Source organism: Ambystoma mexicanum, chromosome 11 (genome assembly GCF_040938575.1).
Source record: "Ambystoma mexicanum isolate Mex_15411 chromosome 11, UKY_AmexF1_1, whole genome shotgun sequence".
Lineage (NCBI taxonomy): Eukaryota > Metazoa > Chordata > Amphibia > Caudata > Ambystomatidae > Ambystoma > Ambystoma mexicanum.
The window spans coordinates 1325703427-1325730960 of NC_090934.1; the positions used below are offsets into that span (position 1 = coordinate 1325703427).

Genomic DNA, 27534 nt, shown 5'->3' on the forward strand with positions numbered 1-27534 from the left:
AATGTTAAGTGGATGAATTTGCAGCATTTGTTTTATTGAGGACAGATGCCGTCTTGGCATTTTGGTCCAAACATTATAGAGACTGCTTATTGCTTGGCTGCCTGCACTTGGCGGTGAGTTATGGGCAAGAGAAAAGTTACCATGAGTCCTCCCCAGCCTGGGGGGACCAATGCAGTGCGGGGGTGCCAAAGAAGCCAAAATGGAATAGGGAGAAGGAGAAGTGGGGCACCCTCAATGCTACTTTCGATTTCTATATACAGAAGGCAACAGGTGAACTGGATGAAAATATCAAGGCCAAAGAAAGGGCCATTTTGCCGACATCACGGTCTTCAAGTGCTCCCTTGGTTTCCCACTCACCACGGCTACCAGAAATAGAAACCTGCTTGGTGGAGACAGTGAAAATTGTGGAGTCAGTGTTGACCTCTATGGTTAATTAGGGCGGTATTCTGGAATATGATTCTACCTCTGATAACATTCAGTACCCACGTAAGGCAGGTTGTGATTTAATCCTAAGTATCAGTGTATTCCCCCCCGCCGGATTTCTGTGATTTGTCCGCTGGTCCCCCAGATGCCCTAGATGCTCTAATGCCTGTGGGCAGAGGAGGGGAGGGTGTGGTATACTCAAGGAGAACTGACTCGGCCAGTGCCCTGAGTGATGCAGTAAGTGAGGACAATGCTGTGGGGGATGCCATCAAGGGGTGGGGGGTTGACCGTTCTATTCTGGATGACCATTTGTGGTCACTTGCGAATGATTTTAAGAAGGGTGTTGTTCATTTTACAGTGCCCATTCTGAAGTGTACTCAGACTGAAGGACCTAATGGTTCTATCAGTCAGCCGGTCGCTCAGCGCCCCAAAGCTAAATGATTGGACATGTCTGTACCATTATCTAAAGGCAACTGTTCCGTAAAGGTTGGTGTGATGGTTCATGATCCACCAACTTTATCAGGGTGTTCCCAGAGCCACAAGAGACACAAGATCATGGGGAATAGTTTCGATCCGAAGGTGGCTTAGACTTCTTTGCTGCTGCCTCTGGAGGATTTACCTCTTGTTGCAGTAATGGTCAATGTTTCCAAGCTGCCAGCTGGTGTTCCTGAGGACTATAGTTCTTTCATTAATAAATCAATTAATTGGATTTATTCTAACATACATGCTAAGCCTTGTAATCCTCAAGATTTGTTGAGGGCCAGAAGGGTCCCCTGGGTGGGTGTTACCCGCAAACAGGTGGAAGGGGAATGTATTGTTCTGACATTCGCCAAAGCCTGTGTTACGGGGTATGTACTGCACTCTAATTTGGGAAAGGTGACTGACACAGGGAGGGTGTGGGTGGTGTAAGGGAGGCATGGTATCACAAGTATGACACTGACACAAGAGCTACAAAACATTTATTACATTCTTGGGGTTTGGAAAAACTCCTACATTGCCCTATTGCTCAATGGGAGTAGTCTCTACCATCAAATAATAAATAAAACATAGTCCTAGTCAGTCTTTGTCAAATTGAAATGGCCTATATTAACAAAACCTAATGCCTGCCCTATCTCTTATACAAAAAGTGTTTAAAGGGGAATGGGTATGCAAAGGAACCAAATGTGTGCATTCCTTTCTTGTTTCAGCGGCTTTGATTCACGAGTCAAGGTTAATACCACAGGCTTGGCCTCACCTCCCCAACTCTGACATTCACCCGGGAGGGTCGCTGGCACCCTTGAAACACAATGCAGGTTTCTTCTTGTCTGGGATTTGGCTTTCTCTGCATATCCTTCACAAATTCCCAGAGGCAACGACCTCCTGCAGGGATCTTCAGGGTTTTCCTACCCTACGCTCTGATCCCGCAGTCGGTCGTCCTGTTCCAGTGGGTTCACCTTTACCCCGAAAGATCTGCTCCTTCTCGGGTGTCACCTTGCTCAGAGTGTGTCTCTATGTTCCGCCTTTTATCCATGTGGGGGGAGCTAACGGTTAGCAGATGTATGTGATTAAGGTCAAGTGCCTGACTTTGCCAGACCTTACTAATGGGACATGTCCAATGAGATATGCAAGTGGTAGCCTCTTTAATCTCAGTCATCCTCTTCCTCTGCCCAGTGTTTGTGTAGAAAGGGGAGGGGGGTTGGAACATTGAAGAATACTATAAAATTGTCAAGAATGCCTTGTTACTTGCCCACGTCGTATAGCCGAACATTTCTACCTAATAATGTAACCCTGTGTATGGATATAAAAACCAATACCAAGGGATCTATTACTTGGAAGAATGGACCCAAACACGAGCAGCAGACCTCCTATAGCCGAAAAGGAAAAGGCACGTTAACAACACTCTTTGTCTTTCTGTATGCAACAATAATAGTACATCCAAATAAGCACCAACCTCAATTGTACTATTCTAGGCAATGAAGAACATCGCACTGTCTGGCAATACAGGATAGTCAACAGGATTGCAAGGAGGTCTGAGGTATCTGCATAGCGACAAGACAGATATATGCAGGATGAGAAATGGTAGGAGAATCAGAAAAGTAAGATAAGAAGAGGAATGGTTCCTTAACTTGTGTTTGAGAAGATCCAGCGACTGCATAACAGCAGGGAGGGAGAATACGCTGCTTAGGTAATATCTGGGAGCCTCCACAACGTGACAGGACTATTCCCGACGGCATGCAAACGCCTAGAGGCCAGGAAGTTCAATGTAGAACCCAACGGCACAAGGACGCTCTCATTCAACGCTCTGGGTACCAGGAAGTCTCTAGTCCGTACCAGGAATGAAACGAGAGAGGAGCTTCCGGACTTACTGGGCAGCATAAATAACAGGTAAGAATCCAACTACTGGTAGTCCATTAGGCAGTCCGAGTCGGCAACAAGATAAGCAAATCCAATCCAAAAATGAGAGACCTGGGAGTCAGTTGAAGAGTTCCGGGTTCAGCAACAGGAAGTCAGGCAAGATCAATAGAGCAAAGCAAGGTTCAGGAAAATCAAAGTAGGGGAATACACAAAGGTAACTCAGAGCAGTTCAGGGTCAGGCAAAACTAAGTCCAAAAAACAGGCCAGAGATCAGGAAATCCAAGAATCAAATACAGAACATAGCGCACTTCAGCCAAAATCAGAAGCACTGACAAAGCGGCAAGGAGGAGTTTAAAAAGGCCTTGAAGGCACGTGATGGAACGTGCTTGCAACGACGTAGCCTCAATGTTTCTGCCCTAGTCTCCCTGGCAACCGCCATTGTGTCTTAAAGGGCGCATGCTTCCTGATCGCTGTGTATGTCAAGAAACATGCACTGTATCTTGAAGAAGTGCATTTCTTGCGATTAGAAAAAGGCAACAACCGTGCATTCATGAAAATAGTAGACGCATGACAAGGTTTCCTTGTGAAATAACATGACGGAAGAGCTGATGAACCACAGTGAATCCTGATAAAAATAGGGTATGATGGGTTCCGGGAAAGGGGGGAATGCCGCGTCTCACCATCGGTTGCCTCACCCCCACTCCCTGAAGATCCCTCGCCCAGGTGATGCTCCCACACTGGTCCACCCCCAGGGTCTGGATCCATAGGCGATGGCCGTACCCTGGCTACCCAAGAGACATATCCCCGGGGTCTAGAAAGTTATACACCCTTTGGTTTCTCACAATGGCACCCTTGTGTCGGTTCTACCCTGTGTGAATGACTATGGGTGGTTTGGCAAATTTAGTTGATGTATGGTGCTGAAAAGTCATTACGGCAAGGGATACTGGAGGTATGCTGGATTCACTCAGGGCTAATTGTCTCTGGGAGATGCTGCATACAGAGGGTGTTGGTTGTGTAGGAGTAGCCCGTCAGGATTTTTGTGCGACCCCCCTCTTTATCGCTCAATAATAGTTTTGAGTGTCTGGCGGAAATGGATGGTATAGACTGACCATCACAATCTGTGTGTAGTTTGGGTAATATTATGCCAGGGGCTCATTCTAGCTGCACTTCCCTTCCTACCGCTGATCTTCGCACAACGAGAACCTGGTGCTGCTCTCTTGACCGATCATATCAGACCCCAGAGTATGTTCCGAGGGACTAAGGTTCTGGCAACTTTGTTCATGATCATGGATTGTGTTCTGCCAATGGCATTTTTCTGAGGACATACCAGGGAAATTCACTTTTTCCATCCAGGAAAGGGTCCACCACAGTAGTTTCAAGTCTTGTTTAGCAGTGGAGAGCCGATACCTAGAGTCGAAAGTTTTGATTTTCTTGGAGTGAGATTTGCCTCCAATTTCAGCCCTGGACCACAGGTGTGTAAACAAACTATGAGATTTCAGCCGGTCATGGAGGTAGTTGCTAGAGCAATGGGTATGCTCAGGGTACAACCGGTTGTTGGGGGAGTTTTCCTAAAGTCCTACTTGGAGGAAAGACTTTAGTATGCTATCCCAGTGGTTTGTAGATCTCCAACTCTTAGTATCAGTCAATACTACTCAGGAACCTTGGTAGAGTGGCATTGCAGTCAGGCTTATCATAAGAGTAAGATGTGAGCTGTAGGCAAGTACACTGAACCTGGTTAGTAATGCACATCAAACGAACAAGTACACTTACATTAATATAAAAATATAGATTTATTCACCCTGGCTAGGCTCGCAAGTTTCTCCCCGAATGTGACGGATTCATGTGGAAAATGTGTCAGGGCAGGGGTGGACGCATACCACATGTTCAGGGATTGCCCACTGGTCAAACGGTTTTGGCAGGATGTAGCAGAAATGCTGCGTGAAATAGTAGATATACCTCCAGATATGTCTTCAGCTAAGTATCTGCTTGGGGATATTGGGATGGTCTCGATAACTGTTAGCTGATTCTTTAATATTGCATGTATTGTTGCGAAGAACTGCATACTGAAAAATTGGAAATTTAAACTGGCCCCTGCATGTTCTGAATGACTTTAGGAACTAATGTATGTTAATGAAAGGGAGGAGAGATACGTGGCAACGGCCATGGCAGCGCGCCGACCAAATGACATCTGGGGCCCGCTTCGCTGTTACCTATCACGGATAGAGCAAAAGGAGGGGTAATGCCACAGGGGTACCATGAAGGGATGAGGACGCTATACAAATGACATGCCTGTTGTGTGCCACGCGCGCATATGTATATATGTTTGAATTCAAATGAGCCCTGCGCACCTCCCCAGGTCATTACTAACACTTGAACTATGCAATGTCTAAAATGGCTGTCTATCTTATAAAAGTATAAAAATAAAGGTGTTAAAAAAAATATAGATTTATTATATTTATACAAGATTCGTTTTTAAATAGTTAGCACAATAATACAAAACACATAGGCATACTTTCAGATACTTTCAAAAGGCCACTGCTTAGTTGGTAGTTGCTGAGCAAGGCCTACCATATTATCGGTAATAACATGCAACCACAAAGTAACACGGTAATGGAAATAGGTTAGCAAAACCATACAAGATAGTGATTTATAGGAAGGAAAACAGTTGGTTAGTGTAATATGAGCAGAGCTTAAGTTTCTAGAGGCAGTTTCTTCGCACAACAAGGCTTTCAAAGATCAAAAGGCAACCCTAGCTAAAAGGCAGTTCGGAGAGGCTTAAAGTCTTGTAAAGCAGCAGAAGTCAAAGGTTCCTGTGGATACTTACTAGTTTTTAGGATTAAAGATGCAAGAAGATACAATCAACTTTGGAGACCCTGTTAAAGGACTCGCTAAAGCGACACAAGCATCAGCTTGGGTCAGAGATAAGAGGGGGTTGCCGTGGGCACCTCTACATGCATGCCAATGCTCTGTAGCGACTTTCTGGAGTAAGGTAAGCAATACCTTTTTCCTCATGGTACCTTTGGTTAGAAGAAATTGTTTGCTGCTGGATGCTCCTCGATGTTGCAGCTCTGGACCCGACCTCTGGATTCCTTGGTCTGATGACGAAAAGCAGTCTCGAGGGAGGACCTCTATCACAGCGTTCATCAACTTCTCTGGTCACACTGCAGTTTTGGCACCTTTTCTGCAGCACCAACAAAGAATGTGATTCACCCGGTCATTCTTCTTCGGTTCCTGCAGTCTTGCACTCTGTTCAGGGGATGTGGATGAGTTGAATTGTGTTTCTGGAGTGTCCTTGAGGGACCAGCAAAGTCTTGGATGAATTTGGATTTTCCACAATGATGAACCTAAAATTGGTCGCCGGTCTCCTCGTATTGTGGTTCTGCAGCTCTGGAAAGTCACAGGACCTCGGGAGATGGCTCAAATTAAAATTTGTCTTGGGGCAGGTTGTTCCCATCATTCAAAGGGAATGAGTCATCCTCTTCAGAGTTCCTGTGTTGTATATATAACAGACACACAATAAACATAAGAGAGACTAGAGGTAATATTTCCTATGACCGATAGTGAACAGCCCTCTATAAACAGAACTCTTAAACAATACACAATGTTCACTCGGTCCCTTGCTTCCCCAAGTCCATATTTGGTTCAATCTTACTGTATGAGGTTAGTAGCCATTAAATTCTCATACTACACCACATTGTATCAAAAAATAGTATTTTATTTTTCATATTTCAACAGTAAAAAAACTTTTTTTCTTTTATCTTTTCTTCTTCACAATTCCAATTTTTTAATCTTTTTTTAAAAAGGAGTTTTTCAGATAGTATGCAAATCACAATATCTGCACCATTGCCATACAATATCGTTGTGTACATTTAATCTCATGTAACAGTTGACCATTTAACAATTAACAAAATTCATCTCTTAACCTGGATCTACAAGTTGCTCACCCCTATTGTCGAGACAAGCAACCCAGTCCGTAAAAACCTTTCACTTATTCTTCCTAAAACTCATGCTTACTTTCATACCAACACATGTTTCATTCCTTATACACTTATACACTATTGACAAGGAAATTCTTCAGGGGAAAAATTTACACAACATTCAATTAAATGCACAATCGTATAAGTCTTCTTGTGGACTTAATTTCTTGCGGGGTCAGCTTTCAATGAGATCCCATCGCACTTTTCTTTAAGGTCCAACCTTCAAAAACGAATACACTGTGGGAAGCAAGTGTGGGATAATCGAAATTTAATATTCGAAATAATATCCCGGTCGACATTTATACTATGCACAACCTGCTATGTGTCAATCATCAGCGGAAAGGTGCCATTACTTAGACCATCACCTCCTTTACATCTGTTATATCTTCACACCCTGTCTGCAACTAGGTCCTTCAAGACCAAAGCCATGCTGTTATCACTTCAGGTCTAATCTTTAACTACGGAACTGAATATTTCACAACTTTATAGTCAATTAACCCAATCACGAGGTACAGTTAAGTTGTCCAAGTATGTCTATGAATATGCTTTACCTTATACAGGCTGACTTCTTCTTATGTGTCGTCTTGGGGGATCCCCCTAGATTCACAATCCTCTTCCAAGTCAAAGTCTGTCTGATGTTGGGGTGTACTTGGCTCTCAACTGGATACCACTATCTGCGATCACTGGGAGGCATTCCTATTTATGACAAAATCACAAGTGAACCAATTGGCGTAGCCTGGCTTGATATTTATTCTATTTGTCAGTTCATCGTGCTCAAAACCACCATGCATATCTTTATACTGACCTAGCGTGGTTACTTTGTGGATTCCTGTTCTATTTAATAGTTGACTTTATCCCGTGCCGCACCTCATTTAGATAAATCTTCTTAATTTTCTCACGTGGGATGGGACGACTCTGTATAGCGTTTTCTAGAATAGAGAGAGGCACATCAGGTACTCGGTTGTGATTCTTCTTCGTACCGCTGTTCATTTAAAATTGGAGTGGGGATATCACCAAAAGGCTTTATGCTCTTACCTTTAACAAACTTGCGCTTGCCGCCTTGTCCGGGGTTACAGCCGCTGCTCACATGTGGCTGTCCTCTCGCTCGAGTAACACTCCTTTCTCCGGTTGGTGTCCGTTTCTGCCTGTTTTCATTAAATTCTGTAGCTTTTTATTGGATTTCGCCTCCTCACATGACCAATAAGTCACGTGATTAGGAGGCGGCACCTTAATGGTCTCTTTCTCTTTAAAAACTATGTCATAACCTATCTTGCCTTCGGCCCCCAGCTAACCCAGCCAAGTGTGGTAGCTACGTAGTCCCACCGCATGGGAAAAAATAACAGAGTCAGGACAGAAATAGTCTCTTCACAGCATTGCAAAGGGTCTGCCGGCATCTCCGGTTGTCTTCTTCCTCAGTTACTTCAGTTTCCAATGGTCGACTTGCTTTTCGCTCCAGGAGCTTCACCTTATATGCAGTTCCAGAACACACTCCTCTGCAATCTCTCTCAGCAATTTACAGAAAGGGGGATATGGCTGTCCAATCAGGACAGCCAGACACCCAGTGGGAGCTGGTTCTATTCACTCACTCTGGCAAAGTACAGGGGGTGTAAAACTAATACCCTGCTTCCTGCCTGCCTGCCCAGACACACTGGAGCCTAGGCGGGGACTTGGTAGAAGAAGGGTGTAAAACTCCTACCGTGCTTCCTGCCCGCCCAGACACACTGGACTCTAGGTGGGGACATGGTAGAAGAAGGGTGTAAAACTCCTACCCTGCTTCCTGCCTGCCCAGACACACTGCAGCATAGGCAGGGACATGGTAGAAGAAGGGCTAACAAAGAACAACCATGCTAGAAATGGCGAAAAAAGAACGATGCCCCCAAGTTAGTACTTGGATGCCCCTATTATGCACTACCGGGGCTATGGACATAGCCTGCGGTAGAGAAATCACACAACAGTTGGCAGAACATGTCCATTGTCACCAGCCATAACTAGAAGGTTGTGTGACTAATACCACCAGGTACTATTCCGGCTGACACTCTTGGAGCTTGGATAGTGTTTACCAGCATCTGGTGGAGAAAAGAGAGTCTGGAGAGATATTGAAACAGGCTAATAGAATGCATATGATTATTGCAGGGCCCGGCCTTCAAAAGTATTTGCTATGGGCAGTGAATCCCTATCAGCGCGTCCTTATAACTAGGGCACATTTTGACTGTATTTTTCTGAGAAATGTGTTGGCCACCTGGTCCTTGTATCGCTCTTGTCTTTTGTGTAACTCGCCTACAGAGGATATGGCACATTTCTTATTTTTTTGCCGCATATTCAAGACTTTGGGAGTCCACATCAAAATTAGTTTTGCAGGACCAGGGTTTTTTACAGTTTGAACCTGCCTTATTCGATTGGATGTGGGCTGATTCACCATGTGTTGGTTGGACACTTTTATTGTATTTAAAGAATGCTTTGAGTTTGAGTGAGTGTTTACTGAACTCATTGGAAACATGATTTATTATTATTTATTAGATTTGTTATACATGAATCTTGTGGTTATATGTGTTTTATATCTGCAATGTATGTTTTTATTATCTAGGCTTTGATGTATTTATGCTGAAGCTTTTATGGAACTATATATGTTTCCGAAATAAACTTTTTAATGAAATATGATATAAAAGATATTAGAATTTAAAACACAGTTCTCTGCTGAATAAATATATGACCATGATTGATCACTCTATAAATCCGATATCCTTGGTACTCTGGTATACCTTTTTGTACAGTTCTACCAACTTTTCACATCCCATAAGCAGGTGTCTTGATGTCTCTATTTCTTTATAGAAAATTCAATATAACCTGCTTTCCAACAGGATCTTTGTCTATGCACCCATGCGTTCAAAAGTCAGGAAATGTTATAGTCTTAACATTAGGAGAAATCTCTTAATCTTTGCATTATACTCTTTGACTAGATATTTTAAAGGACCTTTTCTCGGAAACATGTGATTGACATAGTTAGTGAAGGTCCTTCTTTTGCTTAGTATCCTCATATTATTATTCCTATCCCAGGTTAGGGCTTTTTGTATGAGTTCTCTGATAGCTATCCCTAAATTGGTTGGATAAATGACTTCAAAGTCTATTTCATCAAAAAAGCAGTAAATATCACTCAACCTAGGTTTGCGAGCTATCTGCACCAAACCGGGGATTAATATACCAGGAAAAAGGAATACATCGATCTTGCATTTCCTTTTTCTATTAAGATCTTTAGTAACAATATCCCAATCGGTACCTTTTTCAAGGTATGCATACCCAATAAACCTAATTCACTATGAATAATCTCTATGGGTGTAGATTGAGGAAGCCCTAGTAAAGATTGCCAAAGTTTAGCTTCCAACTTGGACAACCAAGTTGTTTCTTTATCCAGATACATTTCCAGACTATACAAAGCACTAGGGACAATGCGTGTTTGATACATTTCCAGTAGTCCCTCTGTAGAATATCCCCCTTTGTGTGCCATAAAGCTTTTTACCACTCTGAATTTTCTGAGAACCTTGGCGATCACACCAGAGGCAAAACTATCAGTTGCAAGAGTGTCTATAATATTCACACCCAAGTACAAGTATTTGTGCACAACATCAATTCATTCTTTTGATACTTTCCAGATGAATTTGTTATGATACTTGCTCCCCATTTTCACTGTCATAATGTTATGTTTTTTTTAAAATGTATATTAAGGTTATTCCTGCTGGCATGTGCTTGTAGTACAGTACAGCTCCTTTGTAGCCCTATCTGGGTACAGTCTGGCAAGACCGTATCATCCACACACATCAAACAGTTAACAGGGTTGGTTCAAACACATGGAGGGAAATTGTATTACTTTATAAGGTCATTCTTCAGATCTGTGACATTTAAGTTGTGCAACATTGGTGAAAGATTACAACCTTGTTTTAATCCAAGGTTAGTAATAATATAGGTACTCAATAGACCTTCTAGATTTAATCTGAGTTGCACCTTGGTATCATTGCAAAGCGTTTTGATAAAGTGTAAGACTGGAGGATCTAGTCCCCATGTCTTTAACTTTTCAAGTAGTATTTGACGATTCACTGAGTCAAATGTGCTCTCATAATCTACAAAGACAATGTAAAATATTGTTCCTTTTGTACTCAGTGTTTTTTCTAATGAAATAATTTAGGGCCCATAAATTAATTGTCGTACATGCCCCTTTTCTAAACCCAGTTTGAAAATTATTTGTGTTTAACCAGTCATTTATCCTTTGGAGAAGAAAAGCTGTAAATAGCTTTGCAATGGAGTCAATCATAGTTAAAAGACGGTAAGTAATGGGACTATCCCTTGGTCCTTTTTGAAATATAGGTATTATTATAGATCTTGTCTGGCTAATAGGGACCCTTCCCGTGGACTTAACTATTGTAATAATTCCTGCTATAATTATCGTCCGAACTGTTGGGTCCTTTTTAATAATAGCATTAGCAAGACCATATGGGCCTGGAGCCCTTGAAGATTTCATTTTCTTGATTTCCTCCTCTATTTCACCCTCTGTAATTAATTCCTAGGGCATTTTTTTAAAACGCCATCTTCTAGTCTTGCCCTTCTAAGAGTACCTTATCTTCCTTATAATATTTCTCCTGTATAAATGTTATCCGTATGGACTCTGAAATAGGATGAATTTCTTTGTTGTCTATATTAAGTAAGGAGTCATGTTTCACCATGGAACAGAATTTCTTCTTATCGTTAGTTCTAAGTATTTTAAACATCATATGAAATTGGGCCGTGGCTGTGTATCTTTTATGGACTCTCAGCCAATTATTGTATCAGCACTTGAGTCGGGATATATTAAGTCCTTCCTCTGAAACCAACTCCCCTTCTTAATTTCTCTAATACCTGCTTTTAATTGTTTTTCTTACCCATAATTGCCATTTCATTGATAAGGTTATTCCTGTTATTTGTAGACAAACATTTTCTCTGCCTCTTATGCATATACCTATGGAGGATACTAGCAACATGGTCTAAAATTCATTAAGACTTTATAAATTCCAGACAACATCACTTAATAAAAAACCTAAAATACATTCATTAAAAGTATGAATATTATCTTCAGTCCAGGTTTCATGATTTCCAGCAGCATCAATATGGTATTCCCCCGACAGTCTATTATGGATCTTTACTATGTTGTGCAAATAACCAAATTGGAGTATAACATGATCAGTGAAACATGTTTGAGATTGTCTAAATTCAACAATGCGGTCATACATTTGTCGATTAATTAGTAGATAGTCGATCTATCAGTGTTCCTCCCCATTAAACCAAGTATAAGGTTCTGTGTCAGCCCTGTCTTGCCAATTGATAAATTGCACCAAATCATATGACAAAATTAGTGACAGTAAGTTTCCAGGGTTATATTCTAATTCTTCTGTAGACAGAAGCAGAGTCTTAACTACATAGCCATTTTTGGCCATTTTCAACCGATTACCTTCAATCAGTTCATATTCAGTAAATCGTTGGTAATTTAAGTCCTCCCACAAGAGCAAAAGCGTCCTTCTGTATTATCAAAGAACCATCAATCTATAACCTCCTTGAACCTTTTAGTGATAGTATCAGTCATAATGTTATATGGGGGATTATGTACATTCATTACCAATATCCTCTGACACTTCTAATCATTTTCAACTGTGATTACTATAGCCTGGATGTTTATGATTCTTAACTTCAATGATGAGGCCCCCGGTGGGTCGCCCCATCCCATCATACCAGGGTTTTTACTGGATAATCTGGTAACCATCTAAAAGATACTTTTCAGCCATCCATTTCTCCCTTAATAAGAAAATGTCAGAGAATAAAAGATATTCGAGATCCTGTAAATTTCAAGTAAATTAGGCAAATCCCTGATGTTCCAACCCAGCCATTTTATGCCAGATTTTGTCACTGGGGGTAATCATGCCATTGTTTCCAGATCATTACTCGATTGGAATTGGATAACAACATTTTGGGCATTTTGGCAGTTCTTACCAAGAACTGCCAGGACTTTCTCCACCAACGTATTAATATCCACCTGGGGCATCTTGGGAACAATTTTGACTGTGTTATACGATTTGCTTATTTCAAATGGATTGTGTCCTCCCACGTATTCCTCGTCTTATGATCCAATATCTTCCAGCTTCAGCTGCTTTGGAATTTCTTTTTTCGGAACAGGGCTCTGTGCATCAATGCGGTCGACTCAATGTCCCTCGACGGTTTCCATTCCGAGTCAATGTCATCGTCGGTATACATAGCACGCACAGTGCCTGTTGGCTTCAGTTCTGTTATTCCGCGATAGCTAATGCTTTGAAAAATTACTGCGCCCTTCTGTTTTTTCTATGAGAATACTCTGTTTGAGTATGATGGCATCTTCTTCAGCACCTTCAAACCCAACGACTGGGTTCAAAAAGTGCTACAACTGCGGCACCAACATGTCCCTCACGGACCCCCATTGGGTGTGTCTGTGGCGCTGTGGTGTCAGGCAATGGGAAGTGGGTACTGTGAATCTTGTCAGTCTATCAGTAAGGCTCTGAAATAGCATAAAGGGAAACCAGCGGCGGGTAGGCCCCCTACTAAATCCCCTTCCATGATTCCATCGAAAAGACGATCATCCGACGAGTTGAGAGGTGACTCTCTTCTAAGGAAAAGGTAAATAAAAGCTCACGCTCCAGAAGCGGGTCCCACCATTAATTGTCATGTTTGAGGAAGTCGAAGAACAGGCATTATATGATAAGTCATTTATAACGTGCCTGTACACATAAATCCCCTTCTTCGAGTTCATCTGTTTCCTCTCCGCAGAGAAGTATAACCCGTCCAACTAAATCCTCGACTCCAGCTGAGTGCAAAAATGTCAGACAGGAAATGTTGAAAATCTGCGAGAAAGAGGCTTTGACTCCCTCGTAGGAGAAGGTAAAAAGCCATGCTACCGTTGAGCCACCTAGGGCAGAGAAGGAAACTCCTAAAGCTACATGCCACGGGCCCTCAAGCTCAGGATGTAAGCCAGAGACCCCTCGAGATCCTTTGAGATTTCGACACAACAAGAAATCATCGAAGACTCTTTCAAGTCGAGGGTCAAGCCCTTCGAGGGCTCTGTCGAAGACAAAATCTATGGAAATGTCATTGAGAACGTTGATGCCTTTAGTGTTGACACCGTTGATGCCATTGACGACAAAGTCGTTGACACTGTTCGTGTCGAAATCATCCACGCCTTTGGTAAAACCATCGACACCTTTACCTTCTAGGCCTAAGGAAATTCAGAAATCTTATAAACCTCTACCAAAGAAAGATTTATCTTCAGTTTCTGAGGATTCCAAACCTTCAGACCATGATAATCCACCATTTGGATTGGAATTCAGCACACCTAACGTCCCAGAGAGTCTTGCTTCGAAAGAATCCAGGGTAAATGATTTATATGAAAATTTGCAGGGGTCGACACTTCACCTGAGATGGAATTTGGCAAGCCACACCCAGCATACCATGCTGATGCCTCTTATAGGCACCTGATGACAAGAGTCATTGACTTTCTTGGATGGCACAGATCTGCTCCACCGTTTGAGCAAGACGACCTAACAGATATTCTGGATAAAGGTCCACAAAAGGATCCCATACTTCCTTTTCATGTAGCTCTTCAGAAAAGTATTATGGCAAATTGGGAGGTTCCTGAGTCAAGCCCAGTGGTGAACAAAAACCTCACCAAGAAATATAGGCCATCTAGTAGCGACCCTTGCTATCTGTCAAAACACCGAACACCTGAAAGCCTAGTTGTTCACGTAGCGATATCTACCTCGAAACAGGCTAAATACCCTAGCATCCCACCAGAAAGAGATGATAAGAATTTCAACACTTGGGTAAATAAGGTATTTTCTGCTGGAAGCATGGTGCTCAAGTCTGCAAATGCCACTTTCGCTTTAGCAAAATTCACATTCACCCTGTGGGACTATGTAGCTATAGCGGCTGACCATATTCCCCAATGGAAAGAGAAACATGGTTTCCTGAGCAATTTAAAAATCGTCAAGGAGGCTATGTGCGAGTCTCTACAATCAGGATTGAACTCAGCTGATAGCATCAGCAGAGCCATGGTGGCAAGCACAGTAATACACAGATTTGCCTGGTTGATAAAGTCAGGTTTTGCACCAGACGTGTAATTCAGGATCCTCAACATGCCCTTTGATGGCACACAGCTGTTTGACAGCAAAGTCTGAATGTTTAGAGAAGCTGCAGACCTCAAAGGCAGCGGTCAAATCCCTTGGAGCCGCCATCAGGCAGCCACAACTCTCTCATCTGAGTGGATCATCTTGGAGAGGTCAGTCCTTTTGCTTCGACTCCTCAGTTGGAAGGGCAAGAGGACTGGTTTTCAAAGGGGTCAGAGAAGATTCCCTTGTGGTGGACGAGGGAGAAGTGCAAAGCTGCTTGCCCAAGCAACAGCTATTTTACCATCAGCTGCTGCTTCAGCCACCTCAAAACCTCTCTGAGGCCTTAACCCACAAGGCCCCGGTTGTTGGAAGATTCACTGCATCTGCAAGAATGGTGAGGCATTACTTCAGATGCATGGGCGGTGGAAACAATAGCCCAGGGTTACTGCCTCCCCTTTCTAAAGAGGCCTCAGGACCATCCACCGGAGAGCTACCCCTTCAGAGTTCCAGATCCATTCCTTGTGCAGGAAATCTTTAGCCTGCTAAAGAAAGGTGCTATAGAACGAGTACCTGTGACGAAGAGGAACAAAGGGTGGTACTCTCCCTATTTCCTAATCCCCAAGAAGGACGGAGGATTGAGACCCATTCTGGACTTGAGTTGCTTGAACAAGTTCCTTAGGAAGAACAAGTTCAAAACAGTCACACTTTATCAGAAACTTCAGGCCCTCCAGCTCCAGGATCGGATGGTGTCATTGGACCTTCAAGACCCTTACTTTCATGAGCCGATCCATCCCAAGCACAGAACGTACCTGTGGTTCACAGTTGGCAGTTCTTGTTATCAGTTTTGAGTTCTGCCATTTAGGCTGCCCACCGCCAAGAGTTTTCACCAAGTTAATGACGGTTGTAGCAGCGAGTCTCAGGAGAGGGAGGATTCACGTCTACCCCTACCTGGACGATTGGCTGATCAGGGCTTGTTCTCACGAACAGACTCTGGAACATCTCAGCATAACCCACCACTCTCTCCACAGACTCTACTTCTCCCTCAGTTACAAGAAGTCCCACATGATACCATCTCAAAGACTCCAATTCATCGGAGTGGTCCCGGATGCATCCTTGGGAAAAGCCTCGCCACCCCGAGATGAGGGAGGGCTCAACCAACACATTCTGCAGATGGTCAACAAATTCCAGAGTGCCCATCGTTTTCCGGGCCATTGACCTTTTGAGGTTGCTGGGTCTCTTAGCATCCTGTATTTTCCTGGTGCCAGAGGCTTGCCTACAAATGAGATCCCTTCAGTGGACCCACTAGACACAGAAATCTCAATTCTTGATCAAAATGTCAGACCTATTTCAGGTTCCAAACAGGGTCTCATAGGATCTTCTGTGGTGGGCTGCAAGGACAATATTCTGAAGGGATACCCTTTTTTGCAACCATGTCCAGAGATAATAGTAGTTACAGACGCCTCACTCACGATGTGGGGAGCTCACACCAACAATCAGTCAGCGGTTGTTGGTCTCCATTGGAGTCCAAACTACACATCAACCTTTTAGAGTTGAGGGCAATCAGACTAGCTCGGAAGGCCTTTCTGCCCTCTGTATGGGGAAGCAATGTCCTGATAATGATGGACAACATGGTGGCCATGTACGACCGCAACAAGAGAAGAGGCGTAGAGTCACTACCATTGCGCAGAGAGGCAATGCAGCTCTGGGCAATTCAAGAAGGAGTCTCCCTATGAGCAGTTCACCTAGTCGGAGAGGAGAACAAGGCGGCAGACGCTCTGAGAAGGCAGAGCACAGTCTGCCATGGGAGGGAACTAGCTCAAGAAGTCCTTCAAGAGATTTTCGCCCTTTGGGGAACCACTCAAGTGGATCTGTTCGCAACCAGTGACAACCGGAAGTGCGAACTGTTCTGCTCCAGGGATTTTCCCCCAAGAGGAGCTCTACGGGACGCGTTCGTAGTGGACTTGGAGTTTACACTTCTATACACGTTTCCTCCACTCTCCGTCATTCCTGACGTGATCAGGAGTTTGAGGAATTTTGGGAAATCCATGATCCTAATTTCTCCGAACTGGGTCAGGAGGACATGGTAACCAGACTTTCTGGACATTTCCATCTGCCCTCCAATGCGCCTTCCACAAAGAGAGGACCTGCTCTCGAGACAGGAGGTTCGGGTTCTCTATCCAGAGGTCAAGACACTCAACTTTCACACATGGTTTCTGAGAGGTTGAGATATAAGAATTGGGACCTACCGGAGGACTTAATGGTGATTTTGCTTTCAGTCAGAAGGTCAGCAATGAAATCCTTATGCTGCTGCTGTTGTAAAATGTTCTGCAGCTGGTGTAGGGAAAATGATGTGGACCCTTTTCAATGCAATACACCTATGGTGTTGGCTTTTTTGTTACATTTGGCTAATGTGGGGCTCCAGATTGAGACTATTAAAGGATACTTGGCAGGGCTTTCAATCTTCAGGTGCACCTCCGAAGAGGTATCATATTTCAAAATACTGTTGATTATACAATTTCTTAAAGAGCTCACAAACACTTTTTCAAGTCCCAATTTGGGATCTTAATCTGGTATTAAAGTTTCAGATATGTGCTCCTTTAAGCCACTCCACTCATGTCCACTAAGACTGCTAACATTTAAAACCATTCTGTTAGTTGCATTAACATCAGCCTGCAGGGTGAGTGAGTTTCAGGCCTTATCTAGTAAGACTCTGTTTACCATTTATTTACAAAGATACAGTTGTCCTTAGAGTTAAACTTTATTTTTTGCCAAAAATGTTGTTGTATTTCCATTTATCCCAGAAAATTGTGCTTTCAACATTCTATACACCCCCTCATTCTGGCAAGTAATGGGATAGGCTACATAGGCTTGATCCCAGAAGGGCTTTCAGCTTTTACATTTCTCGGATGACAAAGATATGTCAACATAACCAGCTTTTCGTTGGGTACACTGGACATAAACTGGGACTTCCGGTTACTAAACAAACTCTGTCCAGATGGATAATTCTGGCTATTACAGAGTGCTACAGATTGGCTGGGAAAGATCCCCCAGAAAGTCCAAGAGCCCATTCCACAAGTGGCATTGCAATATCTGCCGCTCTTCAAAGAGGGGTGCCGATAAAAGACATTCGTGCAGTAGCCACTTCGTCTACCATCCACACTTTTACAAAGCTTTACTGTCTGGATTCATCCTCTAGCCAGGAAGGAGGATTTGGGAAAGCATTCTTATATTCGATCCATGATAAATCTTGAAATTGAAAATTCTTACTCCCTCCTCCAAAACATAACACTGCTTTGGGAGTCTATTGTAAGATGAGAAATATGTGGGAGGACACAATCCATTCGAAGAACAAGTTACTTACCCCTGGTAATGTTCTTTCAACTGGATGTTCCTCCCATGTATTCCTCTTTGCCCCAGCCAGTCTACCCCGCGGTAGAATTTCCAGGCTTTACATTTTACGCTCTAGAGTTTAGTACCGTCTAGGACTCACTGAGGCTTGTAATTGTGCATGAAGAAGGTGTAAAAATGGAACAGAAGCCAAGGGGCACTGCGTGTGCTATATATACCGACGATGACATCGCCCTCGAGGGACATTGAGTCGACCGCATCGACGCACATCGCCCTCTGCCGAAAAAAAGAATTCCAAAGCAGCTGAAGCTGGAAGATATCATATCATAAGATGAGGAATAAGTGGGAGGAACATCCAGTCGAAAAAACGTTACCAGGGCTAAGTAACTTGTTATTTTCTTGTACTGGCCTCCTGTTTTCTTTCGATTATGTATCCTATATCCCTTAATTCTCTTGCATGCCGCATAATTAACTCTGTCACTATTGGGGAAACCATGTGTACAACCGCCCAGTTCACATCAGTGTGGGAATGGAGTACCTCTACCAAACAAATGTCTTTTGTTATGTTATGTTACTTTGCATTTATATAGCGCCTTATGTACCATTGGTATGGTCTCAAGGCACTGGTAGGTTGAACGGCCTCAGGAACCGAAGTTCAAGTCAGTAGAGAGAATAGATAGAGTGAAAGGTGCATGTGCGCACCGGATATGTGTGCAGCTGGTGTAGCATTCGTGTGATAGCTGCTTCTTAGCGGTAGTTGTGGTGGTTGGGAGATCAAGAGTATGTGTTAGTTCTGGTTTTTATCCAGACCGATTCTGGCTACATCAGGCCGGTGGAGAACGCCTAGGCTGGAGGGTGTGCAACCAGCAGTGTTTAGTTAGGGTGATGGGGAGTATGAGGCAGATGATGGTATGGGAACAGCTATACCGAATGGTGTCATAGTATCGCTACGCTCTATTTGAGTGGTGGTGTAAAGAAGAGAGTAAGCATGGAGATGTGATATGGTGGTTTACCTTAGGTGTTTGAGATCGGGCTCACTCCAATAGTTCCATGTACTTCATCCGTTCCATGTACTCCGACTGCTCCATTTTAATGTAATCACCCTCAGTTCGTAATAGTGACAATACATTATTATGTCTATTTAAAAAATAGGCTACTTTTTGTGGCTTCCTATATCCTCACATTTCTGGACAAGTATTTGGCGCCCCATTGTTCTTTCAATGTCTTATTTAACCCATTGGCTATTACACAAGGTTTAGAATTCCTCCAATTGCTATATGCATACTCTGTACTTTTCCCTCTCTCTTCTGTGTTATTGATTACTACTCGACAATTGTCCGTAGAAGTTGTGTTATTTGCTGTGACTTGGTCATGGTTAGATTTCCTGCCCAGCCATGCGTCCATTTTAAGAAGTGTTATTTTCTTATTTACTTCTTTGTATGCCGATATTGGGGGCTTTTTAATTTTTAATTATCATTGCAGATGTACTGGGAAATCTATCGACTTGTATTAACTCTTACTAGGTTGGGGTTTCTAAACAAATAATGTAAATAACTATGTTGTTTGCCAGAGATTGAGCAGTTCCAGCTGATACCCTCTTCCTCGTTACCGCTGTTTCTCTAGTCGAGGCAATCAACCTTTTGACTTTGCACGCCTTCTTCTTTGTTACACGTTTATCACTGTTCTATGCTGGCAAATTTCAGTATTCTGCACAAACCTCTCACTGGGTATATCATCAGCCGTCTCATTAACTGAATTTTCTTCATTGGTGTCTCTTCTAGTTATAATAAAGGTATGTTCTCCTAAATCCCGAGGTGGTCGCTCCACACTATTTTCCCTATTCTGAGTAGCCACTGCAGTGTCACCCGACTCCAGCACCGTACCCACTAGGCACAGGAGACACTCCTTGATTATCTGCTGTTCTTTGTGCAGGTTATTACATAGGGACAACAGTGCCTTTGTTATCATTAATATTTCGGGTTGAGGTTGAATGTCCTCTTCTGACGATTCAGATCAGAAGGATGTGGTAAGTGCAGGAGAGGATGCATATACTCTTTTTGTGCAATCTGCATCCGGTCAAGAAATTTGGATTGGTTAACCACAGTGTCTGGAGTATTTACTGCATTTGTTGAATCTGGCTCTATTTGCTGTGTGGAGGTAGCACAACGTTTCACATGTAAGGTCTCTTTCTGCAGACTAAGGCAGAAATTCAATAGTGAATTATTATCTATTGGGTGTGGGCATGTCACACGATCGCGGGAGCGTGTTCTCGCGAGATCGCACATAACGTGATCTTGCGAGCCCACGCTCCGCGGGAAAACGTTTCCCGCCTCAGAACTGGCAGCCCGCCAGATGAAGCGGTCGCACCACAGCGCTGCTCCTGATGAGGAGCCAAGAAAGTGAGAACTTGCAGCAGCCGTACAGCACAGCTTCTAGTGTGTAACACCACAGCCACAGGAGACTACCTGGGGGCCCTAGAAGCTTACAGCGTGCCATCATAGTGCACACACTTCCCTCAGTGATTCAACTGGGGAAGTCCTGAACTTAACTGAACTGTAAGTACGTGCTTGATTTGAACTTGGACACATAAGGGTCCACACCAGCTGTCATTTAATAAAGTCGGGTAAAACTCACTACAGCGTCCTGTCGTCCCTTAAGGCCACAACATAATTGGTGACGAGGATACCGAAAACCCCACGGCCCCACCATGCAAGGTGCCACACCGCCCCCTGCCTTTCTCCCGTCACCAGCGACACCAGCAATTCCATGGATGCAGTGGGAGCCCCTGTTCTCCACCTATCTGGAAGCAATGGGCGGCACGCGGTATGCCCCCGTGAGGAAGAGGGCGATGCTGTTAAATGCGTTGGGGATTGAAGGACAGCGCATTTTTGCTGGTTTGAAGGAAATACCTGCGGCCGATGATGACGACGACGTCTACAAGGAAGCGAAGAGGTTCACCAACAAGGAGAACGTTGTACTGCACAGGCTAAGGTTCTACACCCGCAAACAAGAAGGGAGCGAACCCGTGGACGACTACATCACCAGGATGAGGGAGCTGGCTTCTCTTTGCGCCTTTGGCGAAAACGCAGAACAAGTCATCTGCGACATGCTTGTCGTTCACACTAACTCTAGGAAAGTGCAGGACAAGTTCATACAAGAAAAGGAGGTCACCCTTGACAAGGCCATCCAAATTGCCAGGGCGGAGGAGGAAACCTCCACCAGACGCAAAGAGGCGGGAAGTCACCTGCCCGTGCCCGAACTTGCGGCGCTACAATGGAGAGGGCGCAGAGACAAGCAGTCCCGCGACGGCCCCAGAGACAAAGGTCCCAGGCAAAAGGAGGCACCCAAATGCTATAGATGCGCCAGCACCAAGCACATGGCGAATGATCGCGACTGCCCCGCCAGGAATAAAGAGTGCTCTAAGTGCGGACGCATTGGCCACGTGGCTCCGGCATGCACGTGGCGGGAGAAGACGGTTTCCTGTGTCGATGGTGATTGCGCTTCAAGCGATGATGACGATTAGCAGGACAGACCCATGGTCGTCATGGTCAACGCCCCCCATGCCAGGAGGGAAAAGCCCCACTGCACCATCAAGGTCGACGGAATGGAAACGCGCGTCATGGCAGACTCAGGGTCCGACCTCACTATCCTCCCCATCAACACGTATAAGGAGATGATGGGACAAGCAAAGGTGGAGATCAGATCGACTAGGCAAAAGCCGATGGTGTTCGGTGGTGCAACCGTCAACCTTTTAGGCTACATCAAAGCCCGGATCGATTTCAAAGGGAGGTCTACCACCACCAAAGTGTATTTCTCACCCAAAGGCCGAGCCGTACTGGGATGGGACGATCAACACAAACTCAGCATGAAGCTAGATCCCAGCACTCCGGAACAGGTACTCATGGTCTCCTCAGGAGCAGCGCTGAACTTCAAGGAGATGTTCCCGGACCTGTTTTCTGAGAACCCAGGGAAGGTGAGAAACTTTGTCCACAAGATTCGCCTGAAACCCAACGCGATACCGGTGAAACACAAAGTCAGGGCAGTACCTGCCACAGCGAGACCTGCATTGGATACCCACCTTCGGAAGATGGTCAAAAGAAGGAACCATCGAGACCGTGGAATCCTCAGAGTGGTTGAGTCCAGTAGTTTTGGTCAAAAAGAAATCCAGTAACGACCTTAGGATCTGCATCGACCTAAGAAGCCTCAATCTAGACGTAATCACAGATAGCTTTCCACTCCCCAGCATCAACGAAATCGTCCTCATGATGAAAGAGGCGGCAATCTTCTCTAAGCTGGACATGCGTGATGCCTATCACCAGATTCCCCTGCACAAAGCCTCTCGCCCCCTTACAGCGTTCATCATGCCCTTCGGCACCTTTCAATATATCCGCATGCCATTTGGGTTGTCGTCGGCGGCATCCGCATTTCAGAGGATGATGAACTCCTTACTCAAAGGACTCACAAATGTTTCCTTCTTTCAAGATGATATCCTTGTGTATGCCAAAGACAAGGAGACCCATGACAAGGCACTCAGGGCGGTTTTGAGCAGGCTTCAAGAGGAGGGCATTCACCTATGCCATGAAAAATGCATCTTAGGAGTGAACAAGGTAGAATACCTTGGGTACTGCATCTCAAGTGACGGCGTCAGTCCCAAGGAGGACCTCATGCAGGCCATAACAGAAGCCCCGGCTCCGATGTCCAAAGAGGAGCTACGCTCATTCCTGGGCCTAGCGGAGTACTATGCCAAATTCGTCCCCAGATTCTCCGAGACCACGTCTTCCATGAGGGAGCTTCTGAAGAAGGGGGCAGCCTACTCCTGGGGTCCGGCACAGAACGAAGCGTTCTGTGAAATCAAAAAGAGAATCCTACACGTGCCGTGCCTGAAACCATACAACCCTGAATGGGACACCTGCATTACCACAGACGCCAGCGCGTATGGCCTGGGGGCCACCCTGACCCAGAAGAAGGGAGACACTGAGAATATTGTGGCGTTTGCATCCAAAGCGCTATCATCATCGGAGAAGAATTACTCCACGGTTGAGAAGGAAATGTTGGCATGCGCATGGGCCGTCGACTACTTCAGATCGTACGTATGGGGGACGAGATTCAAGCTGATCACCGACCACAAACCCCTCATCCACATGTTTGGCCCGGGTGGCACCAAGACGGCCACCCCGAGGCTGGCCAGAATCGCCGCAAAGCTTCAAGAATACACATACGAGATAGCACTCATTGCGGGTTGGAAAAACGCACAACCGGACTGCATGTCCAGACTCCTGAGCCAAAGCGCCCCCGGTACCACATTCTTGGAAGATGAGTGTGTTGTAGCCTCCATCAGTGACTTAAGGAACGGCGAGTACATGGACCTGAGTGAGCGCCACTGGCAGGAGGAGTTCGAACAGGATGATGCCCTACGGCACGTTAGTACCTGGGTCCGCGAAGGATGGCCCAACGAGAGAGCGATCCCCGAAGGCCTTCGTCCCTACTGGAAAATGAACGAGGAAATCACCTCCATGAACGGTCTCATCCTCAGAGGCGATCAAATCATCCCGCCCAGCGGCATCCGCAAAGTGATAATGTGCAGGGCACACTTGGGCCACCTGGGATGCAACATGACCAGACGCAGGATACGCGACGCCTACTGGTGGCCAGGCATGGAACAGGACATAAGACAAATGGTCGAAAGGTGCCATGAGTGCACCAACAGTGACAAGCGCCTAGCCGTGAGGCAAGCCCCCATGCTTCCCACCGAAGTCCCCAAAGGGGTGTGGCGAAAACTAGGTTTGGATTTCATTGGGCCCCTGGACAACATGCCCCCAGAGCACAAATATGGGATAGTCATGGTCAACTACCTCTCCAAATGGGTGGAAGCTGACTTCACTTCAGACATCACCACAAGCACAGTCATGAATAAATGAATTTTCACCAGGTTCCAGCGGGAAGGTCTACCAGAAGAACTCCTCACAGACAACGGAGTCCAGCTAGTCTCCCGAGAAATGGAGAAGTTTCTCACGCTCAACAACATTCGACAACGGAGAGCAAGCCTATACCACCCACAGGTCAATGGCCTGGTTGAGCGAGCAAACCGCTTCATCAAAGAGGCACTACAACTGGCTCATGCCTCGGGCTCAGACCCGTACAAGACAGTCAAGGAAGCAGTAGCGGCCCACCGCCTCACACCCAACGCCGTCACTGGTGTCTCCCCATTCCATCTGCTGAGGGGGAGAAGGGCAGCATCCTCACTGGTACCACCCTGGCTCCATCAAGTGAGGGCTGACGAAGACGTGAACATGGACGACGCAGCGTTTCGCATGCGGCGCAACAAAGAAGCCATGAAGGCCCAAAGGGACTTGCGTCGAGCCGCTCCACACACAGCAGTTAACAGAGGTGACCTGGTGAAAATACGCCTTCCCCACAAAGACACTTCGACTGGCTCCAAGTACAGCAGTCCCATAGAAGTCATGGGGAGAGGGTCAAACCACATTCGCACCAGCGACGGAAGGAAATGGAATCTAGAGAGAGTGGCCATGTACCGCAGGAAGGAAGACATGGAACAACCACACTGGGATACCGGAGAAGATCAAGACCGCCAGGGGACATCCGAAAACCCTCGCCGCTCAGAAAGAGGTGTCTTGGAGCCACACCACGGCAACACGTTATCAAGCCACAACTCTCCAACTACACCCAGGGAGTCACAGCGAAGAACAAGGGAAGGAGAACTCGAATCCCCCGCATCTCCTCAAGGGTACTCCAGCAATCCTGCTCCATATACAGATCTAAGCAGACCTCGGAGAGAGAGAAGAAAACCCAGCAAGTTTGCAGACTTCGTCATGGAATGACCACCCATCCTTTTTCCCAGCAAAGGAGGTGTGTGGGGATGTCACACGATCGCGGGAGCGTGTTCTCGCGAGATCGCACATAAGGTGATCTTGCGAGCCCACGCTCCGCGGGAAAACGTTTCCCGCCTCAGAACTGGCAGCCCGCCAGATGAAGCGGTCGCACCACAGCGCTGCTCCTGATGAGGAGCCAAGAAAGTGAGAACTTGCAGCAGCCGTACAGCACAGCTTCTAGGGTGTAACACCACAGCCACAGGAGGCTACCTGGGGGCCCTAGAAGCTTACAGCGTGCCATCATAGTGCACACACTTACCTCAGTGATTCAACTGGGGAAGTCCTGAACTTAACTGAACTGTAAGTACGTGCTTGATTTGAACTTGGACACATAAGGGTCCACACCAGCTGTCATTTAATAAAGTCGGGTAAAACTCACTACAGCGTCCTGTCGTCCCTTAAGGCCACAACATTGGGGCTGAATATATTAGCTCCGCATTACTATGGACGTTGCCTTCTTGCTCAATTTGTTCACCTGCTTGCTCCTGTACTTCCATATTTAATGACTGGGCTTTTAGATAGGCTGTAATTTTATTTTTTTGTCTTTCATATGCCTCTCTTTTCAGTAACAGTGTCTATTAATGCCTGTCTCGGCCCCTTTCCCTGGAGCTTTTTCCCTTGAGCCTTTGTGATAGTCTTCTCCACTCTCAAGGGCTGGCTGTAGGCAACGCACACTGTACTACAGAGTTGATATTTCTTTCCAGTAGGGGGCATAATGAGGTGATATGCCCCGAGGTGGCGGGCCCACCCTGTAGGTAACAGCCCACTGCATAAGTTAAGTGCCCGAGCGCAGCGAGGGTCCCTTAACGAGGGTGGTGGGCTGTTACCTAAAGGGTGGACCCAGCCACCAAATGGCATATCACCATTAGCACCGGTGTAGATCACTACACAGATGCTAATGTTTTTTTTAAATTTATTTTGTCAAATGAAACAAAAACATACCTTTATCTCGCGCCTGACGCAGCACATTTTAGCCAGGGCGTCCGTCTTCAATGTTGATGACTTACGCATTGGAGGGCAGAGGGACATGTCTAGAAAGTCTGGGTGCCACGTTCTCGTGGCCCAATGCGGAGCAATTAGGATCATTGATTTCCCAACTTATTTCATCAACATTGACGAGGATACTGCCCGGCTGAAGGCACTGGGCAGTGCACTGCAGCGAGATAAAGGTCAGTTTTTTAAAAATACAATAAAAAAACAATCACACTATTAGCACCTGTGTAGTGATCTACATGAGTGCTAATGGGAAGGGGGAGCGAAGAGCAGGGAAAGGAAGCACCCAAAGTAATGAAAATGCTTGGAATGCAGGCTTCCTTTGTGAATACAGCCTGAGTTCTGAGCATTTCCATTGACTGCCTGTGCCTCCCAGGTTGCTAACAGGTAATAACTCCTTCAGATTAAGGCTCAGTGAAGGGAAATCTTATACACAAGTTGCTATTAGCGATTTTATCTTGCTATATTAACAAGCCCATCACCAATTATTGTGGCCGCTCCCAATACCTATAGTCCAATCCCAAACAATTATATGACTCTGGCAATCGTGTATTAACTTCAATCCGTGCTCACCGCAGGTCCAACCCTCAAATAGCCATATCCACACTGCTGCCGAAATTCAGCAGTCTCAATGGGTATTTTACAGAGCGGCCTGTCAGTTAATATGTTGAAAAGAAGCTAGCAGGACACGCCAGAAATTGAAGGCTTTAACCTGAGACTCCATCAGCTGTTTCGACTTTTTACTCTATTTGAGTACACGTTTCTTAATAGCCTTAACAGTAGCAATCCTTCGGTGATCAAAAGACTCACCGCTCGGGGAGGTCAAGCCGCGCTGAAAAGTCAGCTGCTTCTGACCCGTCCGCGCGTTAACAATGTATCTGCTTCTCTCAGCCTTCTCAGTCAACTTCCACTTTCCATCAGTCAGTAAAGCTGAAGTCAGCTGACCGTCGCCGCTCTGTTCGTGCAACTTGATCGGTTAGAGCATGTGCACCCGAAGTCAAGTGTTTTCCACTTTTTTAACTCCAATCGAGTCCAGGGTTCGGAGCACTCCAAGTGCACCACCACAAGTGTACCACCACATGTCAAACGCCATGAACACTTCCCGACAGCCTATATCCATTTCCAAACACCAGAGAACTCTGTGGGGTCAGCGGAAGTCGGCAGGGAGTGGCGGGAACTGCAGGAACTGCCTGTCCGCTGCCAACTCTGCTACGCTAGGGAGGCTCGGCTGTTCAACTCCAGCATCAGCCTCAGTTCTATAACGCTCCTCCTCCTCCATTCACTGCCTCCAGACACAGAGCACATAACACTGCAGGAACTGCCTGCCCGCCTCCACGAGTTGCTAAAAGAGAAATCTGTCCTAACAATCTGCAAGAATGTCACTTATTATTGTGACACAATGACACCCTATGTCTGCAT

The 27534-nt window shown here is 45.4% G+C and overlaps 1 protein-coding gene and 1 long non-coding RNA gene across 2 annotated transcripts in view; both read right to left on the minus strand.

The window, feature by feature from the left end:
* The window catches only part of GNB5 (G protein subunit beta 5), a 458941-nt gene that overhangs the window by 102053 nt on the left and 329354 nt on the right, over positions 1–27534 (minus strand). The window lies entirely within an intron of this gene.
* LOC138504379 (uncharacterized) lies at positions 5271–12915 on the minus strand. The gene is made up of 3 exons (XR_011279830.1): positions 7540–12915; positions 7286–7430; positions 5271–6971 (listed from the first exon to the last, which is right to left on the minus strand). It is a non-coding gene; the product is annotated as an uncharacterized lncRNA (long non-coding RNA).